This window comes from Peromyscus californicus, unplaced genomic scaffold, assembly GCF_007827085.1.
Source record: "Peromyscus californicus insignis strain IS unplaced genomic scaffold, ASM782708v3 Scaffold_15__1_contigs__length_86483966, whole genome shotgun sequence".
Lineage (NCBI taxonomy): Eukaryota > Metazoa > Chordata > Mammalia > Rodentia > Cricetidae > Peromyscus > Peromyscus californicus.
The window spans coordinates 40976938-40999322 of NW_026294447.1; the positions used below are offsets into that span (position 1 = coordinate 40976938).

Below are 22385 nucleotides of genomic sequence, written 5' to 3' on the forward strand. Positions count from 1 at the left end.
CCTACAGCACCGTGCTCAGTTTTTCCTTTTCTTTTTGCAAACAGTGTATTAAAACATCAAGCACAGAGAAAACATAAATTCTATCTATGTTTAAAGCTTAATACATTTTGTGAAGACATTAATGGATCCAAAGCCAGAACACAGCCAGCACTCAAGAAGACTTCACTCTGTCCCATTCCTTCCGCCAACTGCCCCCTTCTCATAATCACTGTTGTGACTGTGAACATCGTACGATACCTTGCATGATTTTGAACTTTCCATAAGCAAAAGCAGACCGTATACTGTCTTTATGCTCAGGAGATTCATTCACACTGTTGCATGTGATATATGAACATTTCTGTACTATATTCAAGTGCATGAAGACAACAGTTTATCCCTTGGCTTGTTTATAGACATTTGATAGCTTCCATATTTGGGCAATTATAGCTGGTGCCTCAGTGGATGTTCTTATACATACTTCAGTGCACACAATGTATTTGGATGTATTATTTGAGTATGCTAAATGGGACTGGTCTGGCACCCAATATGCAAAGCCACTGTATCAAATTATACTTCCATCCACAGTGTCTAAGTGCTCTGTTGGTCTGTGTCTTTGCTAACATTTGATATTGCGGCCGTTTTCACTTTAGCTGTGGTAGTACCTCTGCAGCATGTTATACGGCAGATTTATTTGGCTTTCACTGACTACTAGTGAGGGTTACATAGCAGCCTGTTGCATGTTTGATTGGTGACTTGGCTATTCTCTTTTATGAAGTACCTCTTTAAAGCAACATTTATTATTATTGTGAGAGTGTCTGACTGTGTCACAGCATGCCACAGCCTGCATGTGGAGGTCTGTGGAGATGGTTCTGTCCTTATACCTTCAGGTGGGATGTGGGAATTGAACTCGGGTCACCAGGCTTACACGACAAGCACCTTTTCCCGGTGAGCCATCTTGCTGGCCCATGACGCTCTCTTTACAAGGCTTTTGTTTGTTGTTTGCTATGTTCCTGCTTATTCACAGAAGTTTACTTATGTTCTGTAAGTGAGTTGTTTGTCAGATATACCTGTTGGCAACGTTTCTTCCTACACAGTGGTTTGCTTTTAACTTTCTTAATAGGATGGCTTTTAATTAACGGACACTTTTAATTCAAATATAATCTAATTTATTGATTGTTTTCCTTTATGGTTAAGTGTTTTCTGGGTCTTATTTATGATTCATTTGGAAGAGACGTCTTAAAAAGACTGACTGGTGGCCACTGTGTACCGTAAGTCACTGCGGAGATCTTTTCCTGGGAATGAGCTCTTCAGGAAACCAAAAAAGCATGTTGTTCATTCTCCAGGGTGGTGAATGCTTAGAAGAACCGCCTGCAGGCTCCAGCCCGAGCTGCTCAGACTCTTGCCCCTTTCTGAGACCGGCTGTTCCACTTGCTCTTTCACCTGGCCCTTCATTCAGCCCTGTGAGTAGCAGCCACCAGCCCTCCCCCATAAACTCTCCTTTGAAACCTTCTCGTTGGTCAACATTTGTTTCAGTTGCTTGTCACCGAGGTGGCCTACTGGTTCCTTGACTCCAATTTTCTTCACTTGGTCTCCATGTTTACCCACCACTGTACCAACCATTTTTTTAATTGCTGGGATCTGACAAGTAGCAATTCAAGGGGAAAAAAGGGTTTATTTTGGCTTAGAGTTTATAAAGGGATATAGACCATCATAGCAAGAAGGGTATCGTGGCAGAGTGTGAGGTCACGTTGCCATGGGAGTCAGGAAGCAGAAAGCTGACCTGAAGCAGGATGGGGCTATAAAACCTGAAAACATGTGCCTCACCCTCAGCGACCCATCTCCTTCAGCATGGCTCCCTTTCCCCCTCCCGCACAGAATGATTCCCAGACTTTCTCAAACAGATGAGGAAGGACTCCAATACACAAACCTATAGAGTGGACATTTTACACTCTAGCCACAATGATCCCAAGCACAACCTGAACAATCACACTATATGAATGGAAAGTTCACCTTCAAGGAACTCAGTCCTTGTCCACTCACAATTACAGCAGGATGACTTTAAAGAACAGGCAGGCTTCTGAGGTGCCCAGGAGAAACAATAGCACACTCCTGTCACTAGCCTTTAGGGCAGAGAAGACAGGGAAAACCCAGCTATCACTGGGTATCAATACAGTACAATAGAACACTCACCCTCTAACAAGTAGCAGCAAAGACAGCCCTGTAGCCGTGCCCAAGCAGCGTAGTTATTATCTTTCCTGCCGTTGGCTATCATAACAAACACTGATTTATTGAAATGGAAGGGCAAACAGTAATTAGGTAGTTTAAAGGAGCCTTGCTAAGTAAGCATCAGGTAGCAGGCACGGAGAAGCACACACCTAAGAAAGGTGTTTGGGGACTCATCGCGGGGAGCACTCTCTCCAATCCTCTAGGGCCGACACTACCATGAGACTGACCAACAGCACAAGCCATGCCTCCGCACGCATCTGAGCTAGTGAACCACGCAAACACTGACAGGGCCAACTAGGATATGAGGCATGCCTTGATGGCATCTCTCTGGAAGGGCTTTCAGAATGCTGATGTTGTCTTCAGCCTGCCCAAGTGGTGGCGAAGCTTCATCCCTTGGCATTGACTGAGTGTAGTATTTCAAAAACAGTCAGAATTAAAGCTGATGAGTAAACTTCTGTTTTTAAAGGGGCACCGTAGTGCAGTGTAGAAATCTGGATCTGACTGTCTTTTAGCTGGAGTCTGACAGTGAAACTTCGCTTCAATTTCCTAATGCATCACGAAGGATTAATATTGTATGGCATGGGTGCGGTTGATAAATAGGATAACATATCTAGAGCTATTATAGCTTTTATTTTATTATTGTAAGGAAGAAGAATGGCTTTTGTCTGTTGAATATAAATTGGTTTGGAAAAGATTTCCCTAACAGAATTTTATGAGTTTCAACCATTATTATGGTCATTAGTCACCGTCAAGACTTACATTTTCTCAGGATTTGTGCAATCCAGCTCAGACCCAGAATTATTTTTAGTACTTTGAGCCAACAAGACCTAACCACAGCAACCAAGTGCTAACAGTAGGGAGCTCAGTCATAGGGATTCTTCTGGGTGTCTAACAGGTTCTGAACCTAGCATCTTGTGGGCTGTAGAGGGAGCCAGAAAAAAAAAAAAAAAAAAGGTCGTTTTTCAGACCAGGAAAAAACAAAAGAATGAATGGAGGAAACAGACATTCTCAAGGAATAGATATGCCCAGAAGACATGGTTCTATGCAGAGATGTAGAGGGGTTGTTAGGGAGAGTAGGGACAGGCGCCTTTCTTTCGCTAGTAAGCTTTAGTGGGCCGTGTCTTCAAAACCCGAGACAGCTGGCTGATGCGCAGTGCTGGCCAGGGAGAACTGGCTGACCTAATAGGAAAGCGGACGGCACAATCTCTCCCTGGCATTTGCCTGCCCTGCTTTTACGGGACTAGAAATAGACTGTCCAATACCCCCCAGATCAAGTAACTCTGAGTCTCAGTATCTTTAGCAAAAGAAATCATATTGACTTCCCAGTACCATGAAAATGAAATGAGATCTCAGGAGAAATATTTATCACGCTGTCTGGCACATATTGCTGCTTGACTGAGAGGTTGTTACAGTAATTATTATTATTGGTTTTACACAAAGGAGAAAATACCAAATATTGGGTCTAAATTACAGTTGAGAAACATTTAGTCTAGTCTGGAACATTCTTAATTTGCTGAATTCCTTTGATCAAATACTATAATTTGAAGGATGGTGTTTCTTCAAATGTTTCCTTATGCCTTCTTATTTTTAAATCTTTTTGTGTGTGGATGTCTGACCTGCATGTATGTCTGTGTACTGTGCCCATGGAGGTCAGAATGGGTTGGATCCCCTGGAACTGGAATTGTAGTCAGTTGTGAGCCACCACGTGGATGCTGGGACTTGAACCCAGATCCTCTAGGAGAGTAGTCCATGCTCTTAATTCCTGAGTCATCTCTCTAGCCCTTTACTTTCTCTTTAAAATCCATACCAAATTTGGAACTTGATTTAGTTAAGAGGATTTTTTTAAGTTGCTTAGTAGATTATCTAGGGTCTGTGCTCTTGTAAGGTAAAGGATGAAGTCCTACCATGTAGTAGTGTTACAAGGCCAATCTCTGGATCATAAAGGAGATCAGGTGTTGCACCACGGTAACCATGGCTGTGTATGCAGGAGCACGAAGTCGGTGGGAATCCCTCCGTGGGAAAAACCAGGAACTGTTCATTTTCTCATTCCTGTCTTTTTGGAAAACAGACAGATGGGTTTCCCCATGGAGAGTCAGAGATAAGTGCCAACGACAGGAAGAGACTCTGCCAGAGGTGGTGCCATCTGAGAATCCTCCGCACAGGTCATCTTCCTCACACTTCCAAACAGTGGCTCTCTAATTGTTTTATGCCCTGTTAATGATGGGGACATAATAGGCCAAGAGATTGTACCTATAGGTCCCTAAAGTCCTGCCCTTTGGTTGCAGAATTCATTTCATACCCTAAACCCTCAACTCTACCTTTTAAAATAAGAGAGATGGTTCAAGTGATCTTGTATTAATGACAGGATGAATTCATGTCCATATTTCCAAGACCCATACTCACTCTTCTTTTTTATTATGAAATGCAACCTGACTTCCCTTCTTCTTCTTCTTTTTGTTTTTTGTTGTTTTTTTGAGACAGGGTTTCTCTGTGTAGTTTTGGTGCCTGTCCTGGATCTCGCTCTGTAGACCAGGCTGGCCTCAAACTCACAGAGATCCGCCTGCCTCTGCCTCCCAAGTGCTGAGATTAAAGGCGTGCGCCACCACCGCCCAGCGCAACCTGCCTTTTATCAGAAAGCATTTTTAACAATTCACAGCTTTGATGAGGCACAAATGATGAACAAATAATAATAAAACATGAGTTCATGTTAGCATGTATATATGGCGCTCTCCTGGAGTCACCACAAAGACAGCGGCCTCCTCATCATTACACTAGCCAGCTTGTCACTTTTTGTCTCTTTCACCATCTGTACCAATGACAGATACAGTATCCACGGACCCTCACGTGTCGGATCCTCTAATTCTAACCTGTGAACAGCTAAGACTCTGTGGAGCTGCAGATAGATGGGCCAGCAGCAGCAGCTTCTACCAACTCCTGGTGGTCAACACGGGAGGGGTGGCAACATCAGCAACAGTCCAAGTTTGAGTTACACAAAGCTGAAGTCTCATGGACCTCCAGGAGGTATGCAAAAGTTAATCACGGATAGTCAACATCCATCATGGACTTACTGTATGCCAAGCCCTTGGGTCATATGCTTTATATACAGCACCAGATTAATGCTCCATTGGTGCTCCCGTTTTGTGGGTTAGAAAACTAGTGATAAAGAAGGTTCCTGACCACCTGCAATGGGCTGGCAACTCTTTCACGGCACAGATGACAGGAAAGCTCTGGCTTCCTCTTTCCCCTGTGTCCTCTTTCCCAGGTCCTGTGGTTCACATCCCTTTCTCACAAGCCTGAAAGTCCTCTCAGGTCAGATGCCTGCGAAAGTTTGATCCCGGGTCTGCTCTTTGGCTTTTTTAAAAAAGCATTTCCTCTAAGTGCCGAGTGGTTGGGTGACTGCCTATCTGCTTCCAGCATGAAGTCCTCCGGCAACACGGGCCTGCCTTCCTCCTTCATCTGGGCGAGGCATTTATGTGGCAGGTTTGGGATAGGATCTGAGCTAAAGAGCAAGCACATGAGGACTTGGAGAAGGGAAGTTAGTCTAGAACCTAGATTCACTTCCTGGAAGATAGAGTAGAATTCATATTCCTTTTCGCACCTCGTATAATAAAAGGCCATCATGGTGGTCGGGCTGGAAGAGGGGTGGAGCGGGAGAGCAATGAAAGAGATATCTTGATAGAGGGAGACACTATGCGGTAAGGGAGAAATGTGGTGCTAGGGAAAGTTCCAGGAACCCACAAGGATGACCCCAGCTTAGACTACTAGCAATAGTGCTGAGGGTGCCTGAACTGGATTACTCCAGTAATCAAATCAGTGAATAAATACCCTAACTGTCCTCATAGAGCCTTCTTCCAGTAACTGATGGAAGCCGATGCAGAGATCCACAGCCAGGCACCAGGCCGAGCTCCGGAGTCCAGTGGAAGAGAGGGAAGAGGGACTACATGAGCAAGGGGAGTCGAGACCATGATGGGGAAATCTACAGGGACAACTGAACCAAGCTCAAAGGAACTCACAAACTATAGACCAACAACTGTGGAACCTGCATTGGACCCGACTAGGCCCTCTGCATATGGGAGACAGTTGTGTAGCCGGGTCTGTTTGAGGGGCCCCTGGCAGTGGGACCAGGATCTATCCCTGGTGCATGAGGTGGCTTTCTGGATCCCATTACCTCTGGTGGGACACCTTGCTCACCCTTGATGCAGGGGGGAGGGGCTGGGTCCTGCCTCAACTAAATGTACCAGGCTCTGCTGTCCCCCTTTTGGAGGAGGGGATGAGGGGTGGGCCTGAGGGGAAGCGGGGGGAGGGGGGGGGAGGGATGAGAAAGGTATCTGTGGTTGGTATGTAAAACGAATAAAATTTTTTTTTAAATAAAAAAAAGGCCATCATGGATACTCAAATTGTGTAGCATAACGCAAGAGAAATGACACAGGAGGGAGACTGGGGTTTAGGTTTCCACCATCCCCAGTCCTGCCTGGCCACCGCTGCTCTGCTCGGCTCTCCTCTCACTGTGCTCCAATACAACCCAGATACCAAGAAATGTCAAAGATGAAGAGATGTTTCCAATTGGAAATGGCCCAAAGAGAAAAGGCTGTCCTGTCTCTCAGAAATATCTATTACAAAATTAACCGCTGGGCATAGAGGCCCACACCTTTAATCCCAGCACTCCAGAGGCAGAGGCAGGCAGCTCTCTTGAGTTCAAGGCCAGCCTGGTCTACGGAGTAAGTCCCAGAACAGCCAGGGTCACACAGAGGAACCCTGTCTTGAAAAATCAAAGAACAAACAAACAAAAAATTAACACAATGGTCCGGTTATTGTGGGGGAAAAAAGAAGTTGTTAGATATTTGCTTCTCCTAACAACTCTATGAGAAAGATATCGCTGTGAGTTCAAGATAAGATAAATACACTGAGGTGCAGAGCAGTTAAACGATACAGCTGCTAGGTGTACAGTAAAAGGATTTTCCACCGAAAAGAACTGGATTTGCTTTATCATGTGTTTTCCTGGATAAGTCCACAAACAGGCAGATTGCTAGGAAAGCCAGCGAGTGTTTATAGCAGACCTTCTCTGGAACTAGCCAAGGGACATCAGATAGGAAAGCACCATGACCTCCCATACTACTTGGTGTGATTTTGTAAAGGAGGGAGCAGCCAGCCATACGGCTCGGGAAGACATACGTGCCTCATGACTTGGCTGCTTGTCAACTCAATTATTTCCTGGTCTCTGGCCAGCATGACACACCATACTGCCTCTACCCAAGTAAATAAGCTATGTGCATTGTGTGTGGCATCTGTGCAGCAGCTAGGTATAAAGGCCACCAGGCACACCTTGCATTCTTGGCTGAAATTCCTTCCTGTCTATAAGGAAGAGAGATTGTGTGGTTGTTTGAGTCATTCTTCTCTTCCTGAAGTGGCTCAGGGAAGACCAGAACCTGGCCAGGATTGCATCTGTTTAGTGTGGGTGGGACCAAACTTAAAGGTTAGGCAGGCTAAGGAAGGACATTTCTGTGCCAGCAGGTGCTGGTAAAAAGGACATCAGCTGGGTTGGGGATTTAGCTCAGTGGTAGAGCGCTTGCCTAGCAAGCACAAGGCCCTGGGTTCGGTCCTCAGCTCCAGAAAAGAAAAAAAAAAAAAAAAAAAAAAAAAGACACCAGCAACATCCATTCAGACAACTGACTCTGTCCTTAGACCTCTGGACCACAAGAGAAACGACCAGTTTTACCCACCCTAACTCTTACCAAGGCTTGTTCTATAGATAAATGGAGGATGCCTGGGCTTTATGAGCCTAGAGGATTTCAGCCTTTTGACTGAAACCTAATTTGCTTAGGCAAACTCCCTCTGAAATGGAAGACTGACTGAGACCAGAGGAACTGCATCTTCTATAGTGATCAACTCCCTCTTCCCAGGTGATAACAGTCCATCACACCTCAAACCTAAGGAATTCTCATCCTTCCTTTCTGGCACCTAGACAAACTCTGGGGCTAAGGAATGGCAATGGTCCCTTGGGTTTTTGTTGTCTTTTGGGGGGGCAGAACGAGCTATGATTTCATGGATCATTTGGTCTGTATTTACCATAAATGCACTAAGTTACAGAAACCTGCCAAGTCTCTTGAAAACAGAAATACCTTTCTGGTTGTTTCTACTTTTTGGTTTGCTTGTTTTAAATATAATCATCCTTTGGTAGCAAACTCAGCACTTCTCTTAAGAATCCTGTTTAGTTAAAAAAAAAAATAAAGCCGGGCGGTGGTGGCACAGGCCTTTAATCCCAGCACTCGGGAGGCAGAGGGCAGGCGGATCTCTGTGAGTTCGAGGCCAGCCTGGACTACAGAGGAGTTCCAGGAAAGGCGTTAAAAAACTACACAGGAGAAACCCTGTCTCGAAAAACCAAAAAAAAAAAAAAAAAAAAAAAAAAGGACCCTACTGGCATATAATTACCAAGGTTCAGCCCCATGTTTCTCCACCTCTCTCTCTCTCTCTCTCTCTCTCTCTCCTCTCTCTCCCTCTCTCTCTCTCTCTCTCTCTCTCTCTTCTACCTCTTCCATTCTGATATGCTTGTGTGATCTTCCAAGGCCTCTCCTCATTTCATAGATTCTGCCCCAAAAGGCGGTCAAAGAAAATGAAAACCTGTCTAACAACCAGATCAGTGATAAGAATTCAGGCTTTGGGTCTGGGGTAAAGGGGGGGGGGGGCTGTAAAAGAAAGAAAGCAAATCAAAAGGCTCATAGGGACTCCGTAAAGCCAGGTGCACACAGCGATTCACCTCTCTTCACGGAGTGACTCTGTGAGGACAGACAACAGTGAGCATGTCAGATGGGTGCACTCCCTGAGTCCCCAGTCATATGGAACTTAAAAAAAAAAAATCATTGAAAAATGTTATCCTAGAACTCACTCTGTAGACCAGGCTGAACTCGAACTTGGAGAGCTACCTGCCTCTGCCTCCCAAGTGCTGGGATTAAAGGCGTACATCACCACTGCCCAGCCTGGGAATCACTTTCAAGTCTCTTATTATCCACATGATGTGATGATGTTAAATCCCCACATCAACAGCCAAGGTCACTACTGATTAGGATAAGCCATGAGTTCCTGGCCCGGGGCACAGTACCCTTATAATTACATGGTCCATGGATGGGCAGTTTAAGGGGATACCAGGGAATTCAAGGCTGCAATGATGAGACCTGGGAACTTAGAATAGATGAAGAGTTTGGACTATATTGAATGGTAGGTATATTGTGGTTTAAGTATAAAAAACAACTCAGTTGAAATTTTGTGGTGGTGAGGGGTTCTGGGAATTAAACCCACGGCCTTGCTCATGCTATGCAAGTGATCTATCACTAAGCTCCTCCCTTACCCTAAAAGTGCATTTTTAATAATAAAGTCCAGTGTTTTTTTCTGAAGAAAGACTCAATATGCTGCTTAATCACCATGCATTTGTAAACCAGATCCAGAGAATGAACCAGGCAGATTTCTCTGTGTGCATGTCTGCCAGCACAGTGAAAACTGAGTTGAGTTGTAGAAATAATAATAGTACTGTGTAATAAGATCAATTCATCCAAAATGATTGTTAAAGTCCAGACTTTGCTGCCCTTCCAGAAGACCTGGGTTCAATTCCCAGCTCACAACTATCTAAACTCCGGTCCAAGGGAATCTGATGCCCACTTTCTGGCCTCCACAGGCATCAGGCACACATGTGGTACATAGATATACATAAAGGCACATCACAAATACACATAACAATTTTTTTTTAGATTAAGATGCACTAATTTTATTCATTATGCCAGAAGGAAGTAGAATTAGCTCCAAACTCTGATTATTCCCACACCTGAGATTTCCTTGCCTCAATAGAGGCCCTAAGCTGCAGCCCCGAGTAATAGGCTGGGCATTTCTGTTTGTGAAACCTCTCCTGAAGTCAATTCCACTCACCAACTTTCCTTCCCAATGTTCCTATCACAACACTCCCCATCCAGGAAAAAAGAACCCCTCCATTTCTCACACAGGCAGCATATTAGTCAGCAGGCCTGATAACTGTGGAGGAACAACCCACATCCTGGCCCACTTGGACATCTCCAAACTCAACAGTAATTCAGGAGCCTCTCTATCTCCAAATGGTAGCAAAAAGAATAAAAGAAAATTCCAAATGCGGCCATGACATGTCTCTGAAAAGAATCGGCTCATTAAAAATGGAGGAAACGGTTCTGCTGAATGCATACTAAACCTCCACCCCTTCACTACCTCAACACTTCTTCAGGGGACAAAAGATTGGAAATGTCCCTCCAATCAAAGTAAGATTTCTCTTTGCCTGCCCATGATTCTTAGCTCTAGATCTGCATTAACGGCTTTGCTTCTTCAGGAGAGTTGCTTCATTGAAACGTCACAGAAAGCAGCTGTCCCCCAGACAAAGAAGTTGCCTGCCGCTCAGGCATTTCCAGTAGGCAGGCAGGCAGGCGACAGGGCTGGCAGAATTCTCAACCTGTTGCTATAGTAGCAGGAAGAATGTGATTCAGGCAGCTCTGCTGAGATCCAAATCCAAATCCCTCCAGCTCTGTGAGAGAACATTAACCCTTCCCTGGCCCTTCCCAGGGGCAGAAATACCTGGCAAGAACCCTGTTTCCCTCCTTGCTGGATGCAGTCATCTTGACATCTAATCATTCTGTCATCCATCAGATGCTTGCTGATTTACACATCATTATGTGGGTCCTGAGTTTTCATGGAAAACAAGCCAGGCATAGCCCTTGGTATTAAGCATGAAGGAGGAGGTGGATATTAAGTTATTGCTAAAAACACAGTACATTATGTAGTAATAGCATATTTGAGAGACATGAAGTTTCAGCAAAGACATGATCAGAAAGCAAAGACATCACCAGAAAACAATCTCTCCAAGATAATCAGTATTCTGTACTTGCAGAAGACTCTGTATGCTCTGTATGTTTGTGGGTGTTGATTTGACAAACAACTTCACTAAAAATGCCTGCCCCAATGCTCTCATGCCTCCCACAAATTAATTTAAAAGTTGTTTAATTAAATCAATTCTTGCCCCCCCCCCCCCGGCATAAAACATAAACAGCATAATCTGTTAAGAGAATTCTGGTACAGGATTGCTGAACAGGAGGCCATGGTCCCTCATTCGCAGTCACCTGGCAACGGAGAGGCCAGGTGCTACTACTTAGAAAAAACACAAAGAAGCAGTGTCCAGGCCATCTAAAACAGTTCCCACCTCCAGTTCATATCTATGTTCAAGACGTCAATGAAAAAGTTTTGGGAAATACACCTTAGAAATGACCTATGTCTAATCCAGGCTTCTTTCCTTACACTGTGGAGTGGAAATCTCACGGTGTCAAACACACCTCCTTGCTCAACTTCCTTATTTCTCACGGGGGGGGGGGGGGGGGGCACAGACAGAAGGAAGGCGGAGCTTCTCAGGAGGCTAACGGAGGTAAGCAGGTAATATTATCTCATAAGCTTCTGGTGAAACAGGGCAGCAGCAATCAGACTGGCAAGCAAGAGCTAAGAGGGGCTTAGGGAGAGCGCTCTGTGGGTAAGACTGCTTGCTGGACAAGCAAAAGGACGTGAATTTGAATCCCCAGCAACCACACACACACACACACAAAGTCAGGCAGTCACACATTCCTGTAATACCAGCATGGAGGCGGTGGGGCAGGGGAACACTCTGATTTCTGGAGCTCCCTAGCCAGCCAGCCTAGCCAAAATGGGAGAGCTTTAGTTTCAGTGAGAGACCTTGCCCCCCAAAAATAAGGTAGGGGCTGGTGTAAGCCAGCACTTGGGAGGCAGAGGCAGGCAGATCTCTGGGAGTTCAATACCAGCAAGGCCTACGTAGTGAGATCCTGTCTCAAAACAGAAGAAACGCTCCTCTGAGCTGGCCGCTAGGTGTGATCCTTTGCTTCTCAGTTGTGTCGAGCTATGAGGTAAATGTGATGCCACACACAGGATGCAAAAGCAACTAGTGGCCTGAAATAAAACGCTCTGTTATTGTTCTTAGTAACACTGTATGTACACTGTGGTTTCCGCCCTGGAGAATATCTGAGAACCACAGTCCTGTATTAAAACACTGATTTCCTATCTCACCAGCAGGCGTAGGCTACAGTTAAAGAAGGAGGGAAGATGAGGGGGCTGGAGAGGTGGCTCAGTGGTTAAGAGCACTGGCTGCTCCTCCAAAGGCCCTGAGTTCAATTCCCAGCACCCACATGGTGGCTCATAACTGTCTGTAATAAGATTTGGTGCCCTCTTCTGGCCTGCAGGACTACTTGTAGGCAGAACACTATATACATAATAAGTAAATTTTTTAAAAAACAAGAGGGGAAGATGAGCTTTCAGAAATGGACATTCACCCACATATCTTAACGAGATAGGATAAAACCCCCAACAACCGGACTAGATAGAAACTGGTTACCTCTTCTCTCTCTCTCTCTTTTTGTATATTCTTCTCTCATACAATACATCCTGACCAGTTTCCCCACCCCAACCACTCCTCTCCTCCAGATCCTCTCCTCCTCTGTTCCCTTTCAGAAAAGAGCAGGTCTCCCAGGGATATCAACCAAACACAGTATAACAAGTTTCAATAAGACTAGGCACAAGCCCTCATATTAGGGCTGGGTGAGGCAACCTGGTAGGAGCAAAAGGGTCCCAAGGGCAAGCGAAAGAGTCAGAGACACTCATACTCCCATTGTGAGGAGTCCCACAAAAAACACCAAGCTAACAACCACAATATATTTGCAGAGGACCTAGCACAGACCCATGCAGTCTCCGTGATTGCTGTTTCAGTCTCTGTGAGCCCCTATGAGCCCTGTTTAGTTGATTCTGTGGGCTGCATTCTCCTTAAACTGGGTGGTGGTAGCACAAACCTTTAATCCCAGCACTTGGGAGTCAGAGACAGGGGGATCTCTGAGTTTGAAGCCAGCCTGGTCTACAGTGTGAGCTGGTTATTTTTTTTACCAGAGAAAATAAATGATAACTAAGGGATGTCATAGGACCTGGAGTAATGATGCCATCGGATGCTAGTCTCCAGGAATTGGGGAGGAGACAGCCCACCGAGTGACCTACAGGCTTACGATTTATAGGATGAGGTAGGTGGAAATGGAGACATTCCATAGAGATTTCAGCCAGCCAGTTCTCTGCAGCGTTTCCTTTCTTTTGAAATCTCATCCAATAGATCACAACAGAGTCTGATGTTACTTCCACATCTCCAGGAACAAACAGATTGGCTCCAAAGGTGGATACTTCCCTGCCTCTTGACTACTCAGGGATTCAACTCTAACTCCGTGATCCTTTCCAAAGAAGGAAATGGTATGATTCCTTCACATGCCCTTTCCCCACAGAAGGAGAGACTCAATAATCCCACTGCCATTTCCCACGCTAAGAAAGTAGATCTAGTTCCCTGACCTTTGACACTAGACTTGGTCATGTAACATGCTTTGAGTACTAGGATGATATGAGCTTGAGGACACAATTAGAAACTGGAAATGGGACACCATAGATGGCTTATGTGCTTGCCCTTGCCATCACCATGAGAATATACGCTGTCACTAACAGTTGGTACCAGGAATAAATAGAATGAGAGGCATGTTTAGTAAAGCTATGCCCATATGAGCTCAGCCTAGAATTATCTGGTTCCCCTGTTCAACCTGCAGCAGGGTGAAGAAATGGGCATTATTGTATTTCACAGGGATCTTGTAATAGTATGGATTTTTTTTTTTTTTTTTTTTTGAGATAGGGTTCCTCTGTGTAGCCATGGCTAGCCTATAACTCATTATGCAGACCAGACTGGGATTAAAGGTGTGCCCAGTCTGTAGTTGTTTGTGGCAACAACCGATACATCCAACACAATACTAGTTTACCCGTAGTCAAAGAGTTAAAATAGTGTTTGCTTTTCCTTAACATGTAATAAAAATAAGACATCTGTGGTAGTTTTCTCCATTACTCCATAAATTTGGAGTCCTATTACCTTTCTAATACCCAAGACTCATGAGTTCATGCCATGTTCTAAGCTCCAGAGAACCCAAGGGTAAAGATTACATAATTCTAATTATCAATCTGCACCTGTGATTTTTTTCCCCCATCTAGCATCTGGGCCAATGTGCTTTCCCTGAAGACAATAATAAAGTATATTTCTGCAGTTGAAAGTAGAGTCAGTAACAAATTCTGAAGCACCAAGTGTTACTTGCTTAAGTACTGGACAAACTGGAATCGTTGCATTTGCAGTAATGACAATCTAGTGGATTGGCAAAACCAACCAGTTACTACTAGCTGTTAATCTTGGCCAATCACCAGAGCTTTGCACATTATAGAGTCTAAATCGCCATCAATAGATATTTGATGAAATACTGGCACAAGACACAGGCCTGTACTGTTAAAAACCACCATGGCAGTGGTAACAATCATAAGACTTGAGGACCTCTCACCCAACACCAATTTAACAGAACTCCATGTGCTGACCAAATCAATCCTGTGATGACATTAGTTGATACAAAAAATGTGCACAGGAACCAAGTCCAGGTAGACCAAATGTATCAGTTAATTGAGGGTTGCATAACAAACCAATCTATATCCTAGCCTAAACCAATAAGTATTTATTAGTGGTCATTAGTCTGTGGTTTGTCTGATCTCGGCTGGGCCATCCTAGTGTCTGGACATCTGGCTGGTAAAATCACTATCAGCTGGTGGACATGGATTTCTGCGGCATTCACTGTAAGCCATTCCAAGGTGCATCTACTCTAAAAGAGTAAGCACAAGTATATGATGTCTCCCAAGATCTGGACTAGGGAGCACACACTTTACTTCTGCATGTCTAGTGGCCAAAGCAAGTAATGAAGCCAAGCTTAGCTCGGAAGTCTGGGAAAAACAAACACCACCACTTGGTAAAAGGAGCCACAAAATCATGCTGCAATGGGATAGATTCCAAGAGAATGACAGGACCTCCCCCACTTCTTTTTGCAATCAATTTATTACATAGAATGAGGGGGAAATGTCAGCTCGAGTCATGTGTGATTCCTAAGCAAGGGCCATCATTTGGACTTTCATCTAGAAAAGATCCAAGGTTCTCACGTTAAAGCTTCATCCCTATTTCTACTTCTGCCTGTGCTTGCAGACGCCTGCACAAACCCCTTAAAATCCTTACGACCTCAGCCTTGCACCAAAGCAGAAGCAATCTGTGTGCTTCCAGCACGTTGTATATCACTGTTTGGGGGCATCTGAAGATGTGGGTGACATGAGAATCTGGTCAGGGCAAACCTGTCTCTCTGCAATGTCTCTTCCTGGCGTGGGATGTGACTAGACATGAAATGTGACGTCGCTGATGAGAGCTACATCCTCGGAGAACATGCACAACCTTAACATGAGGAGCACCAGAGCACGAGAAGAAATGCTACATGACAAAGATGACATGTAAGAGCTGCAAACAGCCCAGAGAAGCAGGAACACTGGAGCTTGCTGGAGACTACAGGCTGATGGCTATTATACCTTAGCCACAGACTGCTGGCCCAGCTAGCCAGTTTCTTCCCTCTGCCTCCCTACTTCGTTTACCCTTGCTCCATGGTTACCACTTGGGAAACATGCAAAAACCACCTTGACTACATCTACAACTGTTCTCCCCGCCCCCCATCTATGTTCCACCGTGTTTGCAGCCTGGCTGAGACTTAGAAGCAGTTATTATCCAATAAGGTACTGCTTCTGTTTTTTGTTTTCTAGAAAAATCACCATGACCTTTTGGAGAATGCCACTGGCCACCGCCGCTCACTCGAATGCTTTAAATGCCTACTTGTGAGGTCTGGTCAGCATGGGGCGGCAGAAGAAAGAATTCCAGCCAGCCGAACACAGCACGACAGAGGAATAGCCTCAACTAGGTAGTTCCTAAAGGGTCTTGGGAGGGAATTCTTCAAGTGGGAAGGGGAAAGTATACCTTTCTCAAAAAACAAAGCTGTCTGGAATACATAGCCTAACTCTGACTTATTAATGTTGAATAAAAAAAAAGAAAAGAAAAGAAAGAAAAGGAAAGGACATGACTTCTCCTAGGTTGGTGGAGGAGAAAGTTTATTGCATAAAAAAGAGAGCACAGCCGGAAGCAGGGACATCTGGGAGAGTGTGGGGTGGACGTGACCCTAACTGAGCTGGGCCATGTGAGGAGAGGGGGAGGGGAAGAGAGAGGGGAGAGATGGGAGCCAGGTGCAGCAGCCAAGGGGGCAAAGGTACAAAAAGGGTAGATAACAAAAATGTCTGGGCTATACAGGGAAGAGCCTCTGGGGGAGGGGCGGCCCAGCCCCTATGCTGTCGAGTTGGGTTGGGGGTAGAGGGCAGGGTATGCCAGCCATACCCTCCCTGTAACAGGTAGGGACTGAGGGATGCTGGGAGAACCTGGTGGTCAGGTTGGGTTTGATATGCTAAACAGGCACCTCAGCCATTTGTCCCAGTGTTTGAGACTTAACAACTGTGTCTAGTTTTCAACCTGCCGGGTAGCATCGCTGCTTACAATACCAAGCACCAACAGTACAAACCGTAAGAGAATAATGAGAGATGCTAAATTTGCCATGAAGATGGCCTCAGAAAAGCCCCGTTAAGCAGGCACTGCATCCCATTTGTTTCAAGTCAGAAGCCCAGGACGTTAGGGCATCGATGGGAGGAATCATCAACTACTCTCTTCCAAAATGTATTCTGTCCCAGATCTGGGCATGAGACAGGTTTGGTAGGGAGAGTGATACAATTTTACCACAACCCTGAAGTACTCCGTGTGCAAACGCTTGCAGAGCCAGAACGGCACGGGATGGCTTGGTACTTGTCCAGTTGCTCTCTGTCATAACTGGACAGTCACGCATTTAAACTAGGAATTTCCAGGTAAAACCACCCCCGCACAACGTTTCTCACTTCAAAATAAGTGCCACACTTGGATCAGAAGATGAAGAGCTGGCTGATTGGGAGGCAGTCAGTTAGTCTCAGCTTTTAATTAGCCAAGGGGGAGGCCACTGGGATAAGGAAGCAAACATCTGGCATTATCACCCCAGGAACACCGATAATGACAATGAAGACAAGCTAAGACTCTCTGCAGCAGGAGGCCCGCAGGGCTTCCTACGGACTGGAGGGGGAGCATGAAGTCCCTTAAGAAGAGGCTTTTCACCCAGCTCCCCTCCCCTCCTCTCTCACAAACCAACTTTATGCTCAGTGCTCTCCTGCCTTCATTTTTTTTTTTTAAATGCTGTTCATTGCTGCTCGAAAAACCCAGGTTTGCTTGGTATAGGCAGCTCCTTATCTAGAATCCTTGTGCTACCTGGACCAAGGTGCCCAAGGATGATGCATTGGAGAGGCACCTGGGTGTTTGCCAGATATCCACATGTATCACACACGCAGGGTGTGGTGTCTCTGCTTAGGGCAATTTCTGTCATAGTTTCTACTCTGCTTGCCTCTCAGCTCAGCGTCTTCTCACTCTACTGTAATCATGCGGTAATTCCTTGGGGCTGTTAAAAGAACAGCATGTCTCAAACATACTTGTGTGATCGAATTAGCTTTACCCATTGCTTTATCTTGCCTTTCAGACATTGTTTCTTTCTCTCTCTCTCTAGGTATTCAGGTTGAGGTTGGGCTGGGAAACAGAGGCAGTTGAGTCCTTCATATGCCAGGGCATTCATTCAATGGCTTGTTTTCAGAAGATCTGAAGCACGAGAGACTGTTAACAATGCACAACTTGATTGCTCTGAATGACTCTCACCCACGGAACTGGGAGAGAAACCCTTGGCCCAAGCTCGGGACAAGAAACCTGCTTCCCAGCTTCCTCCATTTGCCTGGCGACCCTCCTCTCAGAGTCTTGAGCATGCCGAACAAAGATCTCAGTTTTCCCCCTTAAATACCACACGAGGCCCACAGCCAACACCAGCCCTTTCTCTTCCCGGAGTGTTGCCGCTTTAATTTAATTCTTCCGTGCTCACAGAAATTTAATTAAACTCACTTATCTCTTAAGACCTTTCCCCCTGCAAAACACCACCTCTTGTCACCTCCCCACAGTAAAACCTTTGAAAATAGGATTTGCTCTTTGCTTTTCAGACAAAAATGTCATGCTGGTTTACTTTAAAGCTATAGTAATAATTGAAGATGTACACTTCAGTTAGTCAGAAGGGCCCATGTATTAAAATGACCACAAGTCCTTAGCACTGTTTTTCTCTCAAAGCCTATTTGGTTATTCAGTGAGCAATTTGGAAGTGGTGGTGGTGGTGGTGGTGGTGGTGGTGGTGGTGGTGGTGGTGGTGGTGGTGGTGAAGTGCAGGGGAGTGGAGAGGTGGGGGTGAGGTTTGGCGTGGATACTCTCTACGAGGCCAAAAGGGTAAGTTATACCAATCAGAAGTCATGAGTATGTTAAGTTTGGTTTTAAGCCAGGCTATCAGGTTACAGGTTCTAATAAACTGTGCCAGAGAAAGACATTTCTTTGTCTCAGGACCACTGAAAACTAACCAAACGGAACACCTCTCAGAAACTCTCCCACCTCATCACAATTGAACAGGAAAGCCAATACTACAGCCAACAAGGTCCATGGAGAGATCCCGTTGCAGGTAGCCCTTACCACTGTGAGCTGAGTCCCCCTGGGAACCCTGGCCCGGGCTCTGGGTCCTCCCGGTTCAAGGAGGTGGTGGTGACGAGGGGTCCTGGTAGTGGGTGCGGGTAGAGGTGTGCTCCGTGCATGCTTCGACAGGACTGCAGCTGTCTGCCTGCCTGGCTGCCTGTCTGCCACTCAGTCCTCTTGTCTGGGTGGGAAGGGCCAAGATGAGGGGGGAGGAAAGCGCAGGTTACTCACTGGCCTTCCCAGGCAGACACACCCAGGAGGAGGGAGAGGCAAGGCCGACTGGGAGATTCTTCTCAGGCCCTGCCTGAGCTCATTCTGATTCCTTTTGTTATTACTTCCTGAACTCTGAGCTAAGTCGGCTTGAGCCCAGGTGCTGAAGGGAGAGGTAAATAACAGTGGGTGATTGATTAGCTTGCAAGAATGTAATGTAAAGGTTGCTTCAAAAGGAAGATACTTAAGCATACACCTTCAGACTGACCCCCCCCCCCCCCAACACACACACATTTGATCCTGTTGTGTTTAGGTTATTGACATTGAACCAACAGAAAAGTGAATGGTTACCCTGGGGCAGAAGCTGGAAGTGCCCGGAGCAAGAAAACCAGAAAGTTCTTAGAAAATAACCTGTCGACTCAATTCTAGAGAAATGGGATGCTCAGCAGTCTCCTACAGTCTCTGGACAGAATTTTGTATAAGATGCACGTTGAGATGGAAATCTGTAAACGGAGATGATGGAAATGGAGCCACATAGTCAAGGCAAGGACTGTCACCGGATAGCGGGGTGGTGGGTAGATCCTGAAAGGAAGCCTTTCTCAGATAAAGGAACCATATTGTGACTTGTCTGTCAGGGTATTTGTGGGTGTGTGGAAACAAAACCAGCCCTGGTAACTCAAAGAAGATTGAGAACAAGAATCAATCTTGGTACTTTCTACATGCCAGATGCTTCTCATTTAATCCTAAAACTCGTTTAGGAAGGAGGTGTGCTTCTTCCTTCATATAGGAGCACAGGCTCAGCCAGCTGCTGAGTAGAAAACGTAGATTTTTGGACTCTGGTTTGCCAGAATTCAAGACCCCATACTGTCCCAGGACACCATCAGGCATGGCCGCACTACATTAAACAAAGCACCCCTTCACTTTACCTAAGACCAAGACACCTTTTCTCAAATTGGTATAGGTTCCCCCAAAACTGGTATTTCATGAGCTAGAAGTCTGTGGAACAAAATAAAAAAAAAAAAAAAGTTTCCTTATTGTAGTGTCTCAAAGCCTTTAACAAGCTAACATAAGGCAAAGCAACATTGGGTGACTCATGTGTGAACTCACAGCACTCTCTGAGGCAGAAGGATGGCCACCAATTTGATGCTTGCCTAGTGAGACCCTATCTCAACAAATAAATAAGCCGGATATGTGTGGTGATACAAACTTTTAATCCCACGCAGAGGCAAGAGAATCTCAAGGCCAGCCTAGTCTATATAGTGAGCTCCAGATGAGCCTGGTCATATGTAGTGAGACCCTGTCTCCAAAAGGAAGAAAAAATTAAAAAAAAAAAAAAGCTGTGGGAAGGGAGGGCTGCAGGGAGAACAGGGGGAGTTTAATTCCCAGCACCCTGACACTGAAGCTCAAGGAGTCCGAACAATCTCTTCAGGCATTCAAGGACACCTGCACACGTATGGTATATATTCACACTGACACACATGTAACTAAAAATAAACCTTGAAAATTTATTTTAAAGAGTAGCAGCAGCCTGGCGGTGGTGGTGCACACCTTTGGAAGACAGAGGCAGGTGGATCTCTGTGAGTTCGAGGCCAGCCTGGTCTACGGAGTGAGTTCCAGGACAGCCAGGGTTTCACAGAGAAATTTTGACCCCCAACCAAAAAAATTAAAAAGCTAATATATATTGTGAATCTGCAGGCCTGGGGGCTTGTGCTTACCTTTCTCAAAGGGATTTGGGTTTTGTTTTTCTTGATGAGGGGATGGTTTGAATTCAGCAAACACTAATAGGGAGACAAGTTACTGTCTTTTTCTCTTCCTCTCAAAAATTATTTTTAAACTTATAAAAATGCATTATGAAAACTTTCAAGTGGTCTATAAGGCTATAAAATAAAAAGTAACTTCCCCCTTATTCCCCAAACTAGTTCCATTCCTCAGAGGAAAGAAAGCACCGCTAACATTCCTTGTGTTTCTGGCCACACTGAATACACTTTTTCAAATAACACACCCAGGCTAAAGTATACCCCTGCTGTGCTATGCGGCACATCTTTTTAACTTAATGATATAGGAGGATATTTTCCATATCAGCATATTGAACGGCTCTTAGCACATCAGAGTCAAGAGGAATAAAGGTCAGGGCTGGGGATGATGTTTAATGGAAGAGCTCTTGCCCGGCATGTGCACAAACCCAGAGTTTGATCCCCAGCACTGGGAGGACGGAAGGGAAAGTACAAGGGGGAGTCTAAAATATGGGGTTACTGCACTATAGAACTGTTCTCATGGGCAGGGCGGTGGTGGCGCATATCTTCAATCCCAGCACAGATCGAGGCCAGCCTGGTCTACAGAGGGGGTTCCAGGACAGACAGGGCTACACAGAGAAACCCTGTCTCGGAAAAAGAAACAACACGGAACAAATAAAGAAACAAATAAGTGTCCTCTAGGGGCTGGAGAGATGACTCAGAGGTTAACTGTTGCCAGCACCCACCTGTGCGCTCACAACAGACTGTAACTTGGGTTCCAGGAGCTCAGACACCTTCTTCTGGCTTCTGAGGGCACCAGGCAGGCAAGTGGTGTTCAGACACCTATTCAGGCCAAACAGCCATAGACATAACATGATTTTTTGTTTGTTTGTTTTAATTAAAAGTATCATCTACGTGTGTCAAGGTAAGCTTCACGGATCTGCCTGGCTTCCCACTCCAGTCCTGGTTTAAACTCCACACTTGAGGCTTAGGTGTAGAAGGGGGAGACTCTAGCACCTACCTCACGGTAAAGACCTAGCAATGGTGGCAACAAAAATGGGGGGGAAAATGCTCACTGAGTACTTACTATGTGCTTGGTGCTTTTTAAAAATTCTTATTATGTATGGACTCCATCCTTTCTTTCCAGAACCCTGGGGAGCAGAGGCTGTTGTTTGAAAGAGCCCCACCACTGTGTGTGGTGAGCATGGCGGAAGGGCCCAGGAAAAGCTTAAAACTGCTGGACTAACAAAGAAAACAGTCTCAAGGGCCCTGGTCCCTGATTTTGCCACAAGGTGTTCTTCACGTGGGATTATGACGTCATTTGCCTGGAGTAACGGTTCTGGTGGAGGATTTCAGCTTGGTGCTCTATAAATTCCAGACACAACCAGTAACTCTGTTTTGGCCTTTTTATTACTATTATTACATCTGGGGGCTGGAGAGATGGCTCGGTAGTTAAGAGTGAACCTGCTCTTCCAAAGGACCCTAATTCAGGTCCCGGTATCCACATCAGGCAGCTCACAGCCCACGACAACCCATAACTCCACCTCTTTAGGCACCTGCACTCATGTGTACACACTCTGTACCCACCCACAGACACATAATTAAAAATGAATATCTTAAAATTACATTTTATTTACTGTGTGTGTGGAGGGGTGCGTGTGCACATACATGTTGTAGCTCATGTGTAGACG

General features: G+C 45.4%; 1 protein-coding gene and 1 long non-coding RNA gene across 2 annotated transcripts in view; one reads left to right on the plus strand and one right to left on the minus strand.

Annotated features, from left to right (window-relative positions):
- The window catches only part of Ston2 (stonin 2), a 160105-nt gene that overhangs the window by 37234 nt on the left and 100486 nt on the right, over nt 1-22385 (minus strand). The window lies entirely within an intron of this gene.
- Nucleotides 15257-19804, plus strand: LOC128110816 (uncharacterized). Its single transcript, XR_008218336.1, has 4 exons — nt 15257-15594; nt 15898-16052; nt 18626-18740; nt 19275-19804. It is a non-coding gene; the product is annotated as an uncharacterized LOC128110816 (long non-coding RNA).